Below are 21,079 nucleotides of genomic sequence, written 5' to 3' on the forward strand. Positions count from 1 at the left end.
CGCAGCTCCACCCGAGCCTTCCCTTCAGGTTCAAAACACGTTATGTAAATAACAAGTTACTCTGGATGCACATGTGAGAAGGCAGTGGTCCGACACATAAATGTACTTCCAAAGTGCCTTGCATGTGCACCTGGATAGCTCTAAGCCCCTCTGCCGTCTCTTGAAAACAGCCCCCCGCTTTTCTAGCCCCAGCCGAGCGGGCCGGGCGGCCACATGGCGCGCTCCCGGGGTGATGGCAGCCGCGCTTTGTTTCCATCAGCAAGGGGTGAGTCACAGGCCCCCGCAGTCCCTAAGCGGGGCAAACACTCGGGCAGAGGCTGCTGCAAATTTAACAGCAGGAGCAACTACCGAAGCAGCTGCTACCCTCTTCTCCCCTTCCTCCTTCTCCTCAGCCGCCACCGCCGCCGCCGCACGGCCAACGCCTCCGCCTCCTGCCTCCGCCCAGTCCCCTCCTTCTCCCCCCGCGAACTTAGTCAGCGGTTCGCGCCGCCGCGCCCCGATTGGCCGGCGGAACGCGCCGCGTCACAATGGAGCCGGTTGGAGGCGGTGAGCCTGGCAGCGCTGGGGCTTCCCGCTGAGCCCGCAGCAGCCGGCAGCAAGGAAGTGCGGGCGCTGGGCCGCCGCCGGCGCGCCCGGAGCGGCGCGGGGCGCACCCCGCGAGGAGCGCCGGATCCCGGGGCCGGAGGCACGCAGGTAGGTCGTGGCGAAACGCCCCTGGTCACCGAGGAGGAGCCGAGCCGACCCAGTTGGTGGGGGCGGAGGACCGGGTGAGGGGACGCAGCAGGTGGGGTTGGCCGAGCAGGTGCGGTTACCTGTCCGCGCCTCACCTGCGAGCCGGGCCTGCGGGCAGGTGGCTGAGCTAGAGAGATGAGGCGCGGTTTTGCCACTCCCTCGTCTCTGGGCTAGAAGTGATACCCCCGAGGGACTTCTGGGTGCTGGGATCATTCGGGGCAGGAGGAGTGGGCGGCGCGACGGTGCGGTCGCATGTCTCCCCCAGCAGTCACGGCGCCGCACCTGAGTGTGAGTCCTCAGGGTGGTGCGGAAACCGGGTTCTGGTTTCCTGGGCTGGAGTCTCGCCCTCTCTAGATGAGCAGACCTCTCCGGAGGGCGTCCGCGCTTGGGTCGCTCTCCTTTGCCCCCTGCCCTGGCGCTGTTGGTTGGCAAACATTTTCTGCTCGTGGGAAATCTACAATTGTTCGCCTACAGTTTAACGGTGGTGTTGGCATTCGTTTGTTTGAAGGAGAAGGGAGCAACCTATACCCATTTCGAGAGAGTAGCTAGGAGTTTCCCCTTACTGGGCTGCAGTTGAGCAGGTGCTGAGAGGTCAGAAGGGGGGAGGCTGGGTGTTGGCTCATCACTCTGTGTCCTCACCTGACTTCCCAAAGTCCATAGGTTGCCTTTAGTCAGATGACATTTGTGGAAGACTTCTTTGTGGTCAGAAAGACTCCCTCTCAGCAGCCGCCTTCCCACCTCCCCAAAAAAGGATAAACCTGATTTAAAAACGAAAACCTACCTGTGAACTTCCTTGAATAAATTCGCCTTGCCAAAAACTTTTTTTTTAAGTCCGTAAAAAGATATCGGTATGAAAATTTTATTTATTTATTTTTATTGATTTTTTTTTGCGGTACGCGGGCCTCTCGCTGCCGTGGCCTCTCCCGTTGCGGAGCACAGGCTCCGGTCGCGCAGGCTCAGCGGCCATGGCTCACGGGCCCAGCCGCTCCGCGGCATGTCGGATCTTCCCGGCCCGGGGCACGAACCCGTGTCCCTTGCATCGGCAGGCGGACTCTCAACCACTGCGCCACCAGGGAAGCCCTGAAATTTTTAAATTGCAAATAGTTAACCAACTTAAAATAGGCAAAGTGTACACTGCTTTCTAAGAGGAAATGAAATGCTATGTGCCTTTATCAGACTGTTAGGTCTCCTAAAACCTAAGTGTCAGGTTGTAGTACACAGAAGCAATCAAACTGCAGTATAATTGTTTAAAAATTCCAGTACCCTCCACGTGCTGAGGTTCCACCTCCTGAGAACCGAAAATGCTCTTTGATTTGTGAGTGCCAAGGTGACTTTCTTTTGCCCCTGGCTTCCCTAGTCAACAGCTTCACCCTTGAAGGAATATAAAATGTCAGCCAATCCCACAAGTGACTGGGCCCCTAACATATCAGACGTTACTCTTAGTTCAGGTAATGAGGGGGACAGTGTTGTTGCTGAGTGTACAGTTGAGTCATGATACCTACTGGATGGATATCTACTACATGTTAGAATTAAATTTACTATTCTTTGAAACGTTCTTTTTTTCTTAAATTGGAAAAGTGTTCCAACATGTCCAGCCTAACAGGAAGATTCTCACATTGGGAGTGTTTTCATTTGACTAGTTAAGATTTGCTTTTTAAAGACCATTCCCCTCCCCATTGCTGTTTCATTCCTCTGAATCCTCAGAATGAAAGCACCAACGTTAATTAAAATGAAAAGGGCTCTAATCAATATCACTGGAAAAGGGTACCAAGTCTTTCAAGTTTGTTTTTTTTTTAAATAGAATTTATTTTTTAGAGCAGTTTTAGGTCCGCAGCAGAATTGACAGTAACTGCAGAGAGTTCCCATGTACCCCCTGCTCCCATTCATGCATAGCCTCCCCCATTATCAACATCCCCCACCAGAGTCAGTACACTTGATACAATAGATAAACCTACACTGAGACATCATTATCACCCAAAGACCATAGTTTAGATTAGGGTTCACTCTTGGTGTCGTACATGCTATGGGTTTGGCCAAATATATAACAACATGTATCCACCATTATAATATCATCAGAGTATGATACTATATCATATTATCACTGCCCTAAAACTCCTCTGTGATCTTCCTATTCATCCCTCCTGCCCCCCCAACCCCTGGCAATCACTGATATTTTCACTGTGTCCACAGTTTTCCCTTTTCCAAAATGTCTTATAGTTGGAATCAGTCTGTAGCCTTTTCACATTGGCTTCTTGTGCTTAGTATTATGCATTTAAGTTTCCTCCATGTCTTTTCATGGCTTGATAATTTTTCTTTTTAGTACTGAATAATATTCCATTATCCCTCCACATTTTTTTAGGCTGTGTGGGTATTTTCCTGCAGTGGTTTGAAATTTGTGATTTTTTGTTTTGTTTTCTGGAGTTGAAGGTTGGAAATAATATGTAGAAGATTCTTGCTTAAGCCAAAATTTTTATTTATAAAAAAATTTTTGTAATTTTAAAATCCTTTTTGATGGTATCCAAGTATTTTTATGTTCCTTTTTGATTTTTTACTGCCCATAAAAAATAGCCTATTTAATATCTGATGTTCGTTTAGTGTTTCTCAAGTTGAATTTCCAAATTTATTTTTTGCTTCTCTTTCCAGTATCCTTCTAGCTTACACTGATATTATCAGAAACAAATGTATGCTGAATCTGTCGTGTTAACTTCAGACTCGGTGGCATGGTTTTCATTGCCTCCTATATAGCATGTCCCTCACTGCTCTTCTGACGCAGGGAGTATTGCTTACTCTGCAAAAAGTACAGACCTGCGACCACTTATAGGAATTTGGGAGGCCCAATTATAGTATAGAATTTCTTTAACCAGTTGTAAAATGCATTCTAATTTCTGTCATGTCTGTTTTCATATTGCTGCCTTTTCTTTTATTGCTATTGCCCACTTGCATTTTATTTCCTATCTATATTTTCGAAACTTCCTACACACCTTTGTTATGACTTAGGTTTTTTTCTCGTGTTTAAAATAATGTCTTTGGCAGACATAACACAACTTATTTTTCCTTTTCTGGATCATTAAGATTGATCTTAAATAAAATTAGACCTAACTCCAATCACTGTATCTCTCTGCTAAGTTCTTTTCAGTGCTGTTCATTTAGAAATTGAACAAAGGGTAATAATAAACTCCCTGTTCTATGACTTCCTCTTATTTAGGATTCTACTCAATTGCAACACAATTTAAATTCACTTCTGCAATGCTGTTGTGAACCCATGTAAAGGAAATGAATTAAAATGAGTTGTCAGAGCTTCAACCTTGACCTTTACTTTTGCCTTTTTGGTCGTGATATGGGTCACGTGATTCTGCTTGATATGGGTCATATGATTCTGCTTGTTTCTTTCCAGACTGTGTATCTTTGAACTTCATCTCCTGCTTCTTCAGTTTCAGGATTCCTTGTAATTCTTTGTTGTTTGTTTCATCCTGTGGCCATTTTCAGGGCTCTATTCTACAATGCCCACTCCTCGGTCATCAACAGCATCTTTCAGAGACATTATCAGCTACACAGCTTCTATTTCTCTTCTCTTTCCAGCTCCATGCAGGTGACTGAGATCTTCCTCAGCCCATCTACGATGGAGACTAAATTTTTTACTGTCGAATAGCATATTCCCTTTGATTGTCTCAGGTATGCAGATTTGAAAGCATATTCAAACCTTCCTTCTTTTCTTCTTTCAAATTTTTTTCAGCATTTTTACATTTTTCCCTCAAGTCTATTGCAGATTATAATCAGGAGTTCTTCAGGCTTCTGCCTAAGAGCGTGAACTGTGCAGACTGATGAGCCAGGGTTTGAACCCTACGCTATCACTTTGGATGAGTTGCTGGATTAGTTAAGATTAGCTGTCAGTTACAGAGACCTCAAAGAAAAATTGCTTAAACAAAGTGATGTTTGTTTCTCCTTTACACTAAAAAAAAGATTATAGAGAGACAGTCCAGAGCTGGTATTATGACTTTACAGGTCCTCTGAGACCTAGGCTGGTTCCACCTTTCAGAACTACCAAACATCAAATGAGGCCCTCAATCTCATGGTCCTAAGTGGAGCTTCAGCCATCACATCCAGGTTCCAAGTATAGAAGGGAGGACAAAAGGAAGGGAAGAAGATGGGAAAAAGCAAGAGCCCAGGGTCTCTTAAGGAAATTTCCTGGAGGCTGTCATACATTTCTTGTTAAATCTCATTGACCAGACTTTAGCAATATGACCTCATCTAGCTGGAATAGAGACTGGGGAATATTGTCCTTACTGTAGACAACCTTATGCCCAGCTAAAACGTGGGATTTTCACATCCTTAGTAAGATGGGGGAAAGGAACATTGGAGTAGTCGAACACCACTGTTTTTCTACACCTTTTTTTTTCTTGACGATTGTTATCCATCTCACAGGATTCTTAGGATTAAAAGAACTCTTAACATGAAAGCGTCTAATCCAGTATCCAGTATCTGGCATAAAACAAGCTTTCAGTAAATGTTAGTTCATATTCCTCCTTATTCCTTTTTCATGAATTGTCTCATTTCTCTACTACCACATCGTTGGCATCCAAATCCTATTTTAAATACTGGCCCCAATCGATGGTACTAGACTGCAGTCTTGTACCTTATCATGGGAGGGAGCAATGCCTTATTACTCAACGTCACACCTATTTCTTAGCTTATAGTGTGGCTTAGATTTAAGATATAGCTCTTGGAATCAAAAAGATCTGGATATGAATCCTGGCTCTCCCACTTACTCAGTATGCCTCTTGCATCCTCAATTTCCTAATCTGTAACCTGGGGGTAAGATTCAGATACGAGGAGTAAATGAAAAAAATGTATGCAGATTACCTAATAAACTGTGCCTGATGAAGTAAGCGGTAGCTTTTCTTTTTTAATTTGGCCTAATCTAGATGCACCTTTTTGAAAATGAGCTCTTATTCCATTAAAAAAAAGTTTTAAAATTGGTCACCTCCATACATTTCCAAATGAGTATTGTTAAATTGTTAGTCAGACTTTTTGAGAATTGTCCCCAAAATCAGTTTAAACCTAGCAAAGTCTTCCCTGTATGTGTATATATATATATACATATATATGTGTATATATATATATATAATAAAAACCAGAATAGCTCAGCCTTAACCTTTTCCAGCCTTGGTTTGAATGATTTTTTGCCACATGCACTTTCAGAAGCAGAAACGTTCCACCAATGAGTATATTTCATAGTATTTTTTTCCAGCAGCTATATTTGTTAAGCACCTACTGTGTGCCAGACACCGTGCCGGGTTCTAGGGACACAACAGTAAGCAAAAATGCACGTGGTCCATACCACCATGGAGGTTACAGGTTACTGGGGGAGACAGGAGAATCAATCACTGCAAATACATGAAAAATTGCTACTCCCAACGTTATTAGGAAGGAGATATACAGGTGTCGTGAAAGTATGTGCAAGCGTCTTATGGTTGGAGGTTGTATGGTGACTTTAGGAACAAAAATTGGCCAGGGAGCGGGAGCAGAGATGTTGTGGAAGTGTGGCTTGAAATGAGCTTGGACACGAGATGAGCCTGCCTTAAGCAGGGATCAGAGTGTGCCACAGGTTTCCAGCACCGTTCCAAAGCAGCCGTAATGTTTGGAGTCATCTTTAAGTGTTCATAATATATAACTTCTCCATGTGATCCTCTGAAAGGGGTCACCTAATTCAGGAACGATTTAATTCTTTTCTAATTTATTCATGCTATATTGACAGACTTTAAATTCAGCTACTTTTTTCTTTTGGATACACCAAGCAGATGCATCTGAGAAAATTGGCTGTAAAGCAGGATCTTTTCAAAGAGGGTCAGAGGGTTGATCTGCATCACCCTTAGCGAGGGGAATTTGAAGGCATTTGGCTGAATGGGGGCACATGAAGGAATGTTGGCAGAATAGGTAGACCACAAAGCAGCAGTGGAAGATGACCACAGGAGGGGAGGCGTAGGCAGTGTGTTCCAGAGAGCTGGCTGGACTGCTGTGCTTGGGATGGCGCATCTCAGAGCCAGCAGGCAACCGAACATCCGGTCTCTCCAAGGCTTTCAGGCTCTCATTGACAGGACCCAGCTCGGCACCTTGGCAGTGGGGAACCATTTCTCCTTATCCTCCCCAGCTGCGCTCATGGGGCATCCTTTGGGGAAAATGTTGCCTCTCTAGTCCCTTTGAGGGCCTTGGAGGGTGGCTGGGAGGCTCTGCTCCCGTGTAACATGTGAGGACATGATGGAGCCTTGGGGGCAGAATCGCCTGCCATTGGACTGCAGGTTATTTCTTGCTCTGAGCAGATGAATTCTGTTCATCTGAAGATTTTAAAGTTCGTCTCTCTAGGCAAAACTAAGTGAGTTTGTTCCTGGCCCTATTTCAATGCCGAAATAGGCAACTGAGCAATGACTTGTCTTCGAAAAGTGTGAGTCATGATGCAGTTTCTGGATGCACGATGCTGTGTGCTTGGTGGGCAGATTCCCAGAGTATTTATGCTCTGCTAGCACTGCCCTAAGGGGGCTCAAGGCTTTCACCTCCGCCCTCCCAGGAATGCCTTTGGAGCTGGGGCTTCCTCTCGCTCACCCCTTGCCAGTATTTGGAATTCCTCCTTCAGGGCACACCAACCTTGTTCCTACCTCTGGGGCTTCTCAGTTGCTGCTCTCTGCCTGGACGCTCTTCTCTTATGAATCTGCGTAGCTGCTTCCTTCTCAATGGAAGGTCAGCACCAGTGGCCTCAGTTATAGTTTCCCTGATCACCTCAGATAAAGTACCCTTGCCATTCTCCGTCCTAGTCTTTCAGGCTTTGGTTTATTGTTTGCTGGCTTGTTTATCTTCTGTTTCCCTCCCCGCCCACACCAGAATATAAGTTACGTGAAAGCATGGATCTTGGCTCCCTTGTATATCTGCCCTTAAGCCTGGTATGTAGTGGACTCCCCAAACTGCTACATGTGATTTGGGGCAAAAAAAAAAAAATTACCCCTTTGAACTTAAAATGGGGATGATATCTCCGGTGCTACCTGACTTATGGAACAGTAAGGGCCTGGAGTTAGTGTACCAAAGATACCTTTTCCCCCACCAAAACTTGCTAATCATCTTTAGATTCCATTTTTTTGCAAATAGCAATACCATTTACCCAATTACATAACCCTAAAATGCATAGAACTCACTCTGGGCTTCTCTTTGCTTTGTTCCCCCCTTAACTGCTCCTTAAAGGATGGTGACCAGTTTGTCCAGAGGCCACACCCTTAAGGTACCTCCCAACAGTGCCCTTCCTTTACAGTCTCTTGACTGCCTTGAGTCTTTTCCAGGACTGCTGCTAATTGCCTCCAAATGGTAGTTCAGTTTGTAGTCTTTCCTATCTTCCCCCGACAAAATTGGCTGTTCACACAACAGGAAAATAATCATTGTGAAAGGCAAATTTCATACCACGACTACCTGGTTTAATAATCCTTTAATGACTTGCTTTGCCAAAGGATCGATTCCAAATGCCTTGGAGAGCCATATAATACAGTCTTCCTCCGTCTGCTTCTACAACTCTCCAGCTTCACCTCTCACTGCCCCCCGCTCCCCCCACCCCCGTCATTTCTAAATCACCAACGCGTGCACCATGGACACAGCGCGTACAATAACACCCCCATGCACCAGCCATCCCAAACTGTCTGCAGTGCAGGGAGGAAGGTACAAGGTAGCCAGATGGCTTCACTCCGTGGCTTTTTTTCCCCTTTTCTCTCTCTGTCCATATCCCCTTGTCAAACACCTGCCCATCTTTCAAGAGTCAGTTCAAGCATACCTATTGTGAGAGACCATTCCAGACCCTTCCCTCTGCCTACCACTCGTAGGAGCTGCTGAATCCCTTCCCTGTGTTGCCTCTGATGCTTGTGCATCTGTTATATTCCCTCTGCCAGAGAATGCCTCTGCCTCCTCCTAGGTGCTCCTTCATGATAAAGGATGAATTTTGTTCATCTCCCGAGTGAGCTTCCTGAGCCAGGCATTATACCTGATATGTGGGAAAGAATTAGGCAATAAAATTCAGTATACTTATTATCTAGTCCAGGGCTTTGTTTCAATAATGTACTCTTGACTGGTATTTGGAAATCTGAAAGATTTCCTTGAAGGTTAGAAGTAGGAAGAAGAGTTATTGTATATATGCTGTTAATAGATATCAGTTGAATGACCAAAATATTTTGTTAATGAGCTAGTGTTTACTGAACGTTTACTGTGTTTAGAGTTCTGGATTTGGCCATTTGCAGGGGATGCTTGACTCAGCTTTTGGACTTTACTGAAATAATTCTGGCTCTTTCTATTAGAAGTCAAAAGTTTAGATGGTCAGCACAGGTTCTTGGCTTACAGGCAGTTTAGGATCTCCAAGGGTGCTTTCAATTCCAGGCTTTGGGGACTAAACTCGGGCACAGAGGACAGCAAGATAGAAGCAACTTTTTTTTTTTTTTTTTTTTTTTTGCGGTACGCGGGGCTCTCACTGTTGTGGCCTCTCCCGTTGTGGAGCACAGGCTCCGGACGCGCAGGCTCAGCGGCCATGGCTCACGGGCCTAACTGCTCCGCAGCAATGTGGGATCTTCCCGGACCGGGGCACGAACCCGTGTCCCCTGCATCAGCAGGCGGACTCTCAACCACTGCGCCACCAGCGAAGCCTTTTTTTTTTTTTTTTTTTTTTAACCTGGCTGCATGGGTCTTAGTTGTGGTATGTGGGCTCTAGTTCCCTGACCAGGGATTGAACCCAGATCCCCTGCATTGGGAGCGTGGTGTCTTAACTGCTGGACCACCAGGGAAGTCCTTAGAATAAAGGAGTTTAGAATAAAGTGTCTGATAATGATTTTTGTCCAGTACCCCCTAAAAGGATTTTGAAACACTATGTCCTCTCCTCATACATTTTAAAAGTTAATATCTAAATTTTTTTATAGTTGTAAAAAATGGCACTTCTGATATTATAAATATTGATTTAAAAAAACACTCTTTTTAATGTACCCAGTGGAAGCTAAATTAAATACCACAGTGATTTCATATCTACCATGTCATCCATTTATAAAACACACAAACAAGCTGGTCTAGAAAAGCTGGGAATTTTTACATAGTTGCTTCCCTTGTGGAACTCATTTCATCCTTCTTCTATATAACCTAATCCCCATTTAACAGTCTTATGTTTGAAAATCTTTCATTGATTACCTTATCGATCTCTTGTGATGCACATATATACACACTATATTTTTTTTAAGTTCTTGTGACAATAAGCCTCTAAATGTTAAACAAAATTTCACTTGGATTGAGTTTTTATGATTTTGACTAATATACGATTGACCAGCACAAGTATATTAGAATTTTGATGAATAAGTATTAAGCATAGGTAAAATTTTATGGAAAATAACTTCTCAGTGAGATGCCTGGGCTTAAAAAGAGTTTACTTATGCATAAGTAAAACTTATTGCTAAAATAAGATAGGCTTCGTAATCGAGGCTTCTTTTTAAGTGTCAATGCTTAAGACACCTTACCACATATATAAGTGTATGGGAATGAAGGCAGTATAATTCCACTCTATTTTTTAAACTCCTGAGGTGTATGACAAAAGTTACCTAGTGATTGATCACAAAAATGATTTTCCATGTTCTGTTGTCTTAACAACTTGTTTGGGTCTCCCTCCAGTGTTGTTTGAAGCAAAGAAATGGATACTTTCCCCAACTCCCAAAAGGATTTCTCAGTCTTGAAAGTCCATCACTTTCTTAACATCTGTAACCCTACAGGTATTTCAAATGACCCTCAGCTTGGAGCCCTGGAGATTTTTACTCCCCAAGGCAATGCACCACAAGCAGACTCCTGAGAAATGAGATGTTTACCTTTCTTGTGGAATGTGGGGAGCGGATGACTGTGAAAAGGGAAAAAAGGGAGATGGCCAGAAGGAACCAGCTGGACATCAGGTGTTCTGAAGCACATACTTATAGACGAGGGTTAATTGGTGATCTGGAAGTAGATTCTACCAGAGTGCTCCTCCTTCCAAAAACAAAAAGCCCCCAAACCCCTTACCCCACTTTGAAGATCAACTGGTTTGGGTGCTAAAGAAAACTTTTCAGTCAAATTCGCTGTCAACTCTAAGGAAAAAGGCCCCAATAGGCCAATTTAAAGATTTCTTCTTGGTGGACAAAAACATTCAAAAGGGAAAGAGCATCGTTAGAGCTTATCACTCTTTTAAAAAGATTTGATGGAAGCTAATTTGATACCAAAGTGATAGAATCACCATTATCCATTTTAGGGATGTACACTCAAACTCTCCTAGAGTATTTAGAAATAATACATAATTTTTTATACGCATTGTTAGACTGTATACAAATAGAATGTTGGTAAGGATCACCAGGTGCTTGACTGACGGTCTCCTAGGTCAGTGGGTGACTGATTTCTAAGAGCAAGTCTTAATCCCATTGAAAAAAAGTTTTCTGCAGCGTTTTATCAGGAATGCTAATTTCTTTCCAAGAGGAGGCTGTGAATTACATGCAAAAAGGTTTGGTCCCAGGCTAGGTTTGGGACATTTTTTTCTTTACAGAGTAATGCATTCTGAAGGGAGAGGAGTTGAGCCTGGCTATCATTCCCATTGATTAATAAGTCTTTATTGGGTTCTCCTGGATCCTGGATGCTCTTGACACCCTGTATGTAAGGACGCTGTACAGATGTCCCCTGTGCTCTTGCTTTCTCCCAGCAGCTTGTAGCAGATCTCTACTGAAACACTTTACAGGGACCCCCCACCACATTGCTTACTCTATTGTACATTTGTACATCACTTCTAACATACTGAAGCATTTATATGCACATTTATTCTCCTGATGACCTGTGGGAGATGGGGCAAGTGTTATTCCCAGGATACAAATGTGGATACTGTATAAGGGGATTGTGGCTTGTCTCAGCAGACTGCAAGTTAGCTGTAGATCTGGTACCTGATGAAACAACTTTTTCTACAGTATGTTGCCTGCCTTCTTTTCCCAGATGTGTTACTTTATAGAAGCCTCTAAAAATTGAAAAGCTTGCCTTAATGTGATCATACGAAGATTAAGTAAGACAGATACGCTCACAAAATGCTTAGTAGAGTACATTGCTCTTAACAGGGCCCAGTTTTTTTTGTTTTTTGTTTTTTTTTTTCGGTACGTGGGCCTCTCACTGTTGTGGCCTCTCCCGTTGTGGAGCACAGGCTCCGGACACGCAGGCTCCGCGGCCATGGCTCACGGGCCTAACTGCTCCGCAGCAATGAAGAAAACAGCATGGAGCGTACATCCTAGAGTAGGGAAGATAGACGATAAGCAAATCCAACAAATAATATCATGTACTGAGTGCTCTGATGACCAGTGAAGCAGCGTACAGGGCTAGAGAGCGGTTGGCGGCTGGTAGTGGTTGGTGACACAGGGTGGTCCGGGAGAGCGTCCCTTGGGTGAGGACTTTTGAGAAGACCTGAGTATTACATTCACCTGAGTCTGAGCTCAAAGCCTTGAGTTTATTTGGGTAAGTTGATTCAAGTCATGGTATTCTAGAGTTGTGTGGAAGAGATCTTACAGAGTATCGATTTTTAACCTTTTTTATATTATAGGTATCCTTGAGGGTCTTTCCCAGAATACTACACACACATGCATAACATTTTAACATGCCTTGAAATCATCCTTAGAACACCTCAAGTTCATATCCCTGTTCCATCTCAGTTTTTCTTTTTACTGATAAGACATTAAGGTTGAAAAAGGCAAAGTAAAAATCATCCAGTGTCACAGCTAGTTAGCGGCTGAGTCAAGGACCTAAGATTCCCATAAAGTTGTCCATTGCTTTTTCTGCTAAACTCTCTAAGTTGCTAGTGTTAAACTCTCTCAATTTGGTCCATAAAGCATCTCTTGTTTTTTAATATATACACCATTTTTATTTACGTAGAAAACCTCCCCAAGTAGCTCATGTGGCCAGTGTGGCTCCTTGTTCTATTTCCTGACCAGTAACAATATAAATAATATCCCAAGCATTCCAAATGTCCTAGAAAATTATGAACAAGGAGGACTCAGGCTGGCAGTAGAAAAGGAAAAGACAAACAAAAACCAAAATAGAGACCTTGGAGTGTGAAGATGTTCTTACAGACAGCAAAGGGGCTGGAGGTGGGAAAGGCCTTGTCCCAGTTTTGACGAGGACAGGGACTCCCTAGGGTGAAACAACAGTCACCCTCACCACTCCACCCAGTGATTTCCTCTGGGGATATTTTGTACAAAAACTTGGAAGATAAACTTGTCACTTTCAGGAAAATGTTCATTGTATCAACTTATCTTCCCAGCCACACTTCCTTAACAGATGTCTCAACTTTTAGTACAACAAAATAACCAAAAATTTTAAGTAGTAATCATCCACACTGTGGAACTAATGTGTAATTTCCAAAATTGGATGCTGTGTAAAGGTTTTGATTTGCACACAAGATTTTCTAATAAAATAGACCTGGCTTTAAAACCTCCAAAAGTTAGCCACTCTACCTCCTACAACCACTGATATTTATTGAGTTTTTAGGCTGCTTTCTGTTGTTGCAAAGAAAACCTACTTTTTCCATTAGAAGTGCCCCGTAGTGTTGTGTTGATAGAAGAATTCTAGCCTTTTTCTCTCTTAACCAGTGAAAGGCCCTTTCTTCCATAGTCCCCATCCCCACCCCCATTTCTAGGTATTTCTAGCCTACTTTTCCATCTGTGTGCCTTGTTGCTATGGTGATGGGCACCGTAGAAATAGAGAACAAAGCAGATATAATAAGCATCTCCTACATGGTTCACAATGCTAAAAAAGGGATCTGGGTTTTTTCAGGCATGGGTGGTTCTTTATTGGTGGTAGAACTGGACCAACCCAACTGGGAGGGGGCACTGGGGTTATGAGCTGATTCAGGCCCTACTTTTCCCATTGTTCTACACTTCACCAGACCTTTCTTTACCCATAATCATGAAGGTGAGCAAAGAGCGTTAGGAGCCTGTGGAGGGGATGTAGTACAGAAATTAATGCCACAGTCACCCCACTGCAAAAGACAAATCTACTGAAGCATATTACATGGGAGGAATCTTGGGCTGGTTTTACGGTTTACCAGTTGTTAATCCTATGCTTGAGTTAGTATCGTTCAAGTTAATCATTCAGTAGAGGAGATTTGCCAGCTTAGGTTTTCCTCCCTTCAAAGTATTTATCAGTATTAGACTTTTTAAAAAATTAAATAAAAATCTGTCTTGATTACTGATAACTTGCAGTATTTGCTCCCATCCATTGAATTTTTAAAAATAAGTGGTTAAGCTAATGTGCACTTATTTTGTGCTTGTTTTAGAATTACAATTAAATATTCTCTCTATATTATGGAAATTAGTGTTTTTCGTAAGATTTGGGAGAAGGTGTCCACAGGTAGTTTTTAACCTTCCCACATGTATGTTCATTCTTTCATATATTACATCTTCAAGTATCAGGTTCTTAGACACCCATAATGAAATACCCAAAGATTAAATAAAATATTCCAATTAACCAATTCCAACTTCCAGACACTTATTTTTAAATTGAATCTTATTATTATTAATTTATTTTTCTTTTGCGGTACGCGGGCCTCTCACTGTTGTGGCCTCTCCCGTTGCGGAGCACAGGCTCCAGACGCGCAGGCTCAGTGGCCATGGCTCACGGGCCCAGCCGCTCTGCGGCACGTGGGATCTTCCCGGACTGGGACACGAACCCGCGTCCCCTGCATTGGCAGGCGGACTCTCAACCACTACGCCACCAGGGAAGCCCCGAATATTATGTTTTATAATCACTTATAAAACACTTATGCATCGCTTATGTTTTATGTTTGTGTTTTATGTAGAGGGAAAATAGTTTTTAGCACAATGTTTTAGTATGTAAAGTCATGGGATGTGAATCAAATTTTTGGAGCTAAAGAAGGTGAACATTCTATGTGTCTGTTGCATTGTGGCATGAGGGCCTGAAGTTCTTTTTGGCTCTAAATTCTTGTTTCTTTGGCCATGTGGCTCCTTTCTTTTTGCCTGATGAAGTAGTATTTTGCCAGTTTTATCTGCTATAATGTCTCTTACACTGATGTGAAAATATGCTTGGAATCAATCTCACACTTTGAGTTTTTTAAATACATACCCAGCGTAGCCCTCCCTGCCAAAGTCAGCTATTCCCCTTTGTGTCATGAATGCAAGAATGAGAACACTGGAGACTAGAGTGGGAGTTGGAACTCCCAGTGCTGATTCTGGCTCAGCCTCTGCCTGGGGTGGCCTTAGAGATACATTTTTAACCCCATAAGCAGAACTCAGCTTCATCAGGAGGAGCCCAGGAGCCACAAGGAAGGTTTTGAAGCAGAAGGTGACATCACATTTGTTTTGGGAGGTGATGCTGGCCGTTATGTGGAGGATGTGTTGGAGATGTGAGAGGTCATGTTGGGAGACCCAGTAGTGCAGTGGGGATGGAGCAGAGGAGGCTCATATGAAAAAAACTTGAGGAAGAGGTCATAGGAGTACATATTCTCATTTTCTTTCATCACAAGCATCCCATGGTAATTACGTAAGTCCATCTATGCTTACTGAAGTTTTACTAGTTTTACTATAATTTATAACTTTTCAGTTTTTTGTAGAAGGAAGGGACTAAGTTCCTTCTGATTATTTATGGAGTCCCCCAAATCCTCAAATTTCAGGTTACCAGTGAATGTACTTATATTAGCACAACTTTAAAAATCATAGCTTTGCTATAGGCTGAGTATGTCCCCCGCAAAATTCGTATGTTAAAACCTAACCCTTAAGGTGACGGTATTGGGGGGGTGTCTTTGGGAGGTAATTAAGTCATGGGGGTAGAGCCTTCAAGAATAGGATTAGTGCCCTTATGAAAGAGCCTCCGAGAGCTCCTTGCCCTTCCAACCATGTGTGGACACAATGAGAAGAGGTCCTTCTGTGAACCAGCAAGTGAGCTCTCACCAGACACTGAATCTTCTGGCACCTTGGTACTGGACTTCTCAGGTTCTAGAACTGTGAGAAATAAATGTTGTTGATTGAGCCACCCAGTCTATGGGAGTTTGTGATAGCAGCCCGAATGGATTAAGACAGCTTCTAAACATGAGTGTCTTACTAGAAATGAGAGAAGACTTGGGAGAAGTAGTGTGTGTTCTGTGGGAAGAATAACGACTCTTTTTGCACAGGAGAAGTCTGTGGAAAGCAGGTAATCACTCCACACAGGACAGTTCCTTGTTTCCCAGAAGGCTTGAAAACTGTGGGCACGTTGGGTAGGTTTTATGGGGGGAGCAGGGCTTGTATTTGCCAGGAGTTTACTCCTTCATGGGCAGTTGTTTTCTGAAGCCTCCTGGGCGAAAGGAGTATCCATTGCATTTGATGTTATCATCAACGTGAAGGGAAAAAGGCCAGGTAGAGCTACGTCTGTTTTTACGATTAAGCTGGCGTTCTGAGAGACTGTGTAGCTTAGCTCGCAAATAAGGTAGATGTTAGTCAGGATAAGAGTTCACTCTCCTTAGTCATTTTGCTGACTCCTCCTGCTACACCCATGACTGAAGGAAGGGGTGAATGAATGAATGTACGTTTAGTGTGCTGTTCGTTTTATTGAGCTGAGCTACTTTTTATTCCCCTCAGAGATGTCTTTGAAGATTATTCACATTCTTGCCAGTCTTACGAGTTTACTGGTTGTGCAGGCATAGATAAATCCCATAACTGTCTCAGTTGCCTCATCTGTAAAGTGGAGATAACCTCATGGAGTTGTTGGGAGCATAAATAAGTTAATTGATATAAAGGGCTTAGAAGAATATTTACATGTGGTTGGTTATCTACATTATTACATGTGTAATTACATATGTAATTACATTATTACATATCTACAATATTACATGTGGTTGGTTATGCGGTGAGTGAGCATTAGCTTCCACAACTGAGTGTTACAATATACTGAGCGAACTTGACTACTTCAGCCTCACATCAGCTGCTTGTAAGGGCCTCACAAAACACTGGGCTTGTTTTGTCTTATCTACCTAGGAAGAACTATTAGGGTAGGTTCCACTTGATTTGTCTTTTGATGATTTATAATTTGTTGTTTCAGTTAACTAGGCTTAAATGGACTTTTTCCTGGTTATTTTTAGAGTCAAATTACCTAATGCTGGAAAATTAGGCTTTTATATAGTTATTGATTGTACAGGAACACTACAAATTAGAAGAAATTATAGCTGTCCCAGGACCAGATTGGAAAAGCCTCTAAGTTTTTGTTATAGCCTGAAATTTGTTCAATCTTCACATTCTCTGAAATTCAACCTTGAATTATTCAGCAAATGAACAAGTAAAAAAGTATGGTCCTTCACATTTTTAATGCATATTTTGCAATATGTAGACTTTAACTTTGAAAAGTCTTTCATGATAATTGATCAGCATGGGTAACAATACTCAAAAGCCACATAAATCTGGATAGCATAAAATTCTCATTTTTATCTGTTAGAAGCCTTGGAGCTCCTTTGTTTCTTTTCCTGTTCTGCATGAAGGTGACTGAATCAGTGACTGGTAGTTTCCTTATCTTAAAGTGATCTAGACGAGAGAAAGTTTATTCTAACAATATGATCTCATTTTTGAAAAATGATGATTTTTTTTAAATCTCTGTATCAGTGTTTTTGTGACTGGAGAATGAGTTGTAAGGATGCAGAGAGTTGCCTGGTGTGTGCATTGGAGAATGATGAGAGGGGAAAGGGAACAGAGGAAGGAAACTGTTCTGTAGTTCACTCTTGATTCTGTGTTTTTCCTCTCTAGTGAAGTCCTCAGAGATGTTACACATGGTGCAGCAGTCTTATAAAAAAAAAGTTCTTTCTAAAACCATTTCCTTTCCTAATGAGATTTCACTTTGGTGCTTTGTTGTCAGTGTGCTGGGAGTTTTGAAATGTTCTCTGTATTTCTGTGATTTTTGACCTAATAATCTCATGTGGGTTTACCAGGCTTAGCAGCTGTTGTTTTTACCAACTATTGCTAAATTCTGTTAATGTCCAAAGTTGAAAAACCCTTTTTTCTACATTGGCCTAGATTATCCAGAGTTTTAAAAAATTTAAGCCTTTTCCTCACCCCTTGTAATTTTCGTTTACTTGCAAGAAAACGTGTAATATTAATATTCTAATGGATGGTTTAGATAGGCTGAACCTGTCTCTCACAGGACTCCAATGACAGCTAGCAGTGTCAGTTGTAGAACAGCATTTTTTTGATAAAGCCATTATCCTCTTTTCTGCTGGAGGAAGGAGAGACCTCAGTTCTATTGTAATTTAAGTAGTGTTTAGTATAATATGATAAATGTTTGCAGAGTGATAGTAATGAGTGTTCTTTGACAAAACAAAAGGAAAAGTTGAGAAGTCAAAGACTTTGAAAATGTCCTAGGAGAAAATAAATTCAGAATTATAGCCATTTGGGGGGATAATTCTGCAGTTTTATTTGAAGGAGGGCATCAGATGTTGAATTTTGCCTTTTCATTTAAGTAACGTAACAGGAATTTTTCTTAAATAGCTGACAGTATATCTTGCTTCCTTTGCAGTCTCTTTTTCGGGGTCCTTTAATTGGTCTGTTTTAATTATAAGGCACTGGTGTTTGAACTAGAATCTAGGTATGCTCTTGAATTCCTCTAGGGTTAATCTTGTTGGTTCTAAATCCCATCTGATCTCTGTACTATCTTTCACATTCCCATTTTCCCTGTTGAGAGCTTAAATTTATTCTCATATATTCAGGATCCAAAGCAATAGTTTTTCTTATTATCAAATCAGATGGCCAGCCGTTTCTGCATTTACAGGTAATGATGTGTATCAACAACATGCTTTATAATTACAAGGCCATCTTTACATACATAATCGCATTTGACTCTGACAGTCCAGTGAAAGAGAGAGAGAGAGAGAGAGAGAGAGAGAGAGAGAATGGCTACAGTTAATTCCTATTTTATAGGTGAACTTTGAGAAGTCACTCAATATAACCCAACGTGACACACAAACAGAAGGACTAGGAGAAGAGCTAGTTCTTTTAGCTTCATGTCTAGTGTTCTTTCTGGCCTGTCATACTTTGTGGGCACACCCTGTTCTATGCCATGAGACGTTTGCCATATAAGCAATTGAGTCAATATGCTGTGTGAAATTGGTGTACCAAATTTTAATAAACTTTCTAAAACCAGGTTGTTATTCTTTAGTACTCTTTCTACTAAGCATTATCATTGCACTGTCTGTGTAGTGACAGCAGTTTCCTGCTTTCCAGGCTAATGACATTGTGAGTATACAGCTTAGGAGGTACAGAACAGCAGGACAGCAATAAGAGAGATGCCCAAGGAGACATATAACTAAGTGACAAGTTCAGTGGAAACAATGTAGGAAGTGAGACCCAAACTGAGCCTGGCAGGATGAGATAGAATTTGGAAAGGTGAAGGGGGTGGAAGGGAAATATCTGAGCAGAGATGTATGGGACAGAATGTATGCAGTACTGAAATCATTGTGAAATGATATGTCCAGGGTTTGCTTCAAGATAATCCTGGGCATGGGTGTGATATGAGTTGATAATTGTTGAAGCTGAGTGAAGGGTACATGGGGCTTCCTTATACTATTATTTATACTTTTATATTAGGGATTTTTCATAATAAAATGTTTAAAATATAAAAATGGTATGTAATATTTTTGGACAGTGGGTAGGCTGGCCTATCTGGAATAAAGGGTTTGTTCAAAGGCACAGTGGGAAATGATGTGGGAAAGATAGTTTGGAAACGCATTTGGTGGTGGGAGGGAGTTCATGAATGTACACTCTGGAGTCTGGGTGAGTGCCGGTAGACACTAGTTCATTTACGAGACTTAAGTTGGACTTGACTGTGAGCTGAAGGTGGGGTCACAGTGCAGCCTGGCATCCTCATCAGGGATGACAGCAGACCCACTTAGGGGGTGTCTTAGACGCCACCACACCTGACATGCCGTATTCAGTTCTGGAAGGCACATTTAAAGAGGGCTTTTACAAACTGAGTTTCAACGGTGGTGTGACAGAAGGTGTCACATCTTAGGAATCTTTCTTGTAGAACACTCCATCATTTTATGGTTGTTTACCTGGAAAGGACTTATTTTCCCATCTGCCAAGTTCCTTCTCTACTCCTTTTTAAACTCTCTCTCTTGTGTGCCTGAGAATGGGCAGTAAAAGCGAAATAAAAACACTGCTGATTGCCCAGTAATATAGAGGCACATATGCATGAGGGCACCTAATTTAACCTCCTGGAAACAGCCTTTAACAGCAGACAGTTACACACAGAAGCACCCAACCGTTTAGAAAGCCTAACTCTTTGCTGTAGCTTTCTGAAGCAAAGTTCCCTCTTCCTTCCTGCTTAAAATGTTTCTCTATTGCTGAGGAAAAATAGAGAAATTTGGATAGTTGGTAATATTAAGGAATTATTAATTATTTGGATGTGATTCAGTGGTATGCTAGAGTTGGCGAGAGACGATTGTTATGTTTTCAGGAATTTTGCAAGCCAGTTGTTAAACACAACCATTAAAAAATTATACAGACTTGAAGTATTAAAATAAAAGTAACACCCAAAATTTATCACTTCCTACTAATTTTTCTATAATTTGCTGTTATCTGTGCTCTTAAGGTTATTTATAGCTAATGTCTCTGCATAGTCGAGGTACTGAATGTGTGCTGCACATTTATTATCAACCCCACGGAAATTGGCAAAGACTACAAATCAGGGCCATCCCCCTCCCCCCTCCCCGCCCCCCTGGCCAGAGAACTGGTTGTAAAATACCTACCAGCACACTACTGGGTATGATTATGATACTGTGGTTATATTTTTTAAACTCTTTACCTTTTGGAGATGCATACTGAAATAAGCCAGATAAAATATAATGTCTAGAATTTGTTTCAAATAATCCAGTTGGAGTGGGTATCATGACTGTTGTATCAGAGAGATGGGCACGTGGGCTTCATTATACTGCTACTCTCTCTACTTTTGTGTATGTTTTAAATTTTCCATAATAAAAAGTTAATAATTAAGGAATGTTACAATATAAATACATAAGTTGCCTATACCCAGGAGGCAATCTGGTACCTGTCTGTCCCTCAGACTTTGATGCTAACATTGACAAAATATTATTCTCTAATTTTAGAGAGCTTATTTGTAAGTGGTTGACATAGATCATTGAGCTTAAATGTCTGTTTCTCATTAAATAAAATCAAGGAATCAGTATGTGCAGTTTACCATACCTGTAAGTATAAAGGAATCCAACACGGGCACTGAAAAGCTCTCTCTTCACAGTGGGGCAAAAATGCATTGTTGGATTGCAATGCTGTTTGCAGAACCAGTTGTACAGATAGGGAAAAATGAA

At 42.0% G+C, this 21,079-nt stretch overlaps 1 protein-coding gene across 2 annotated transcripts in view; it reads left to right on the top strand.

Moving 5' to 3' along the window:
- Positions 1-551: 551 nt before the first annotated feature.
- LRRC8B (leucine rich repeat containing 8 VRAC subunit B) overlaps positions 552-21,079 on the top strand; it is a 73,005-nt gene continuing 52,477 nt past the window's right edge. For both annotated transcript variants that reach the window (XM_024743620.1, XM_024743618.1), the window contains exon 1: positions 552-693. The gene's annotated coding sequence lies outside the window, so the exon portion shown is untranslated. The remainder of the gene's footprint in view (positions 694-21,079) is intronic.

This window comes from Neophocaena asiaeorientalis, unplaced genomic scaffold, assembly GCF_003031525.2.
Source record: "Neophocaena asiaeorientalis asiaeorientalis breed wild unplaced genomic scaffold, Neophocaena_asiaeorientalis_V1.1 scaffold317, whole genome shotgun sequence".
Taxonomy (NCBI): domain Eukaryota; kingdom Metazoa; phylum Chordata; class Mammalia; order Artiodactyla; family Phocoenidae; genus Neophocaena; species Neophocaena asiaeorientalis.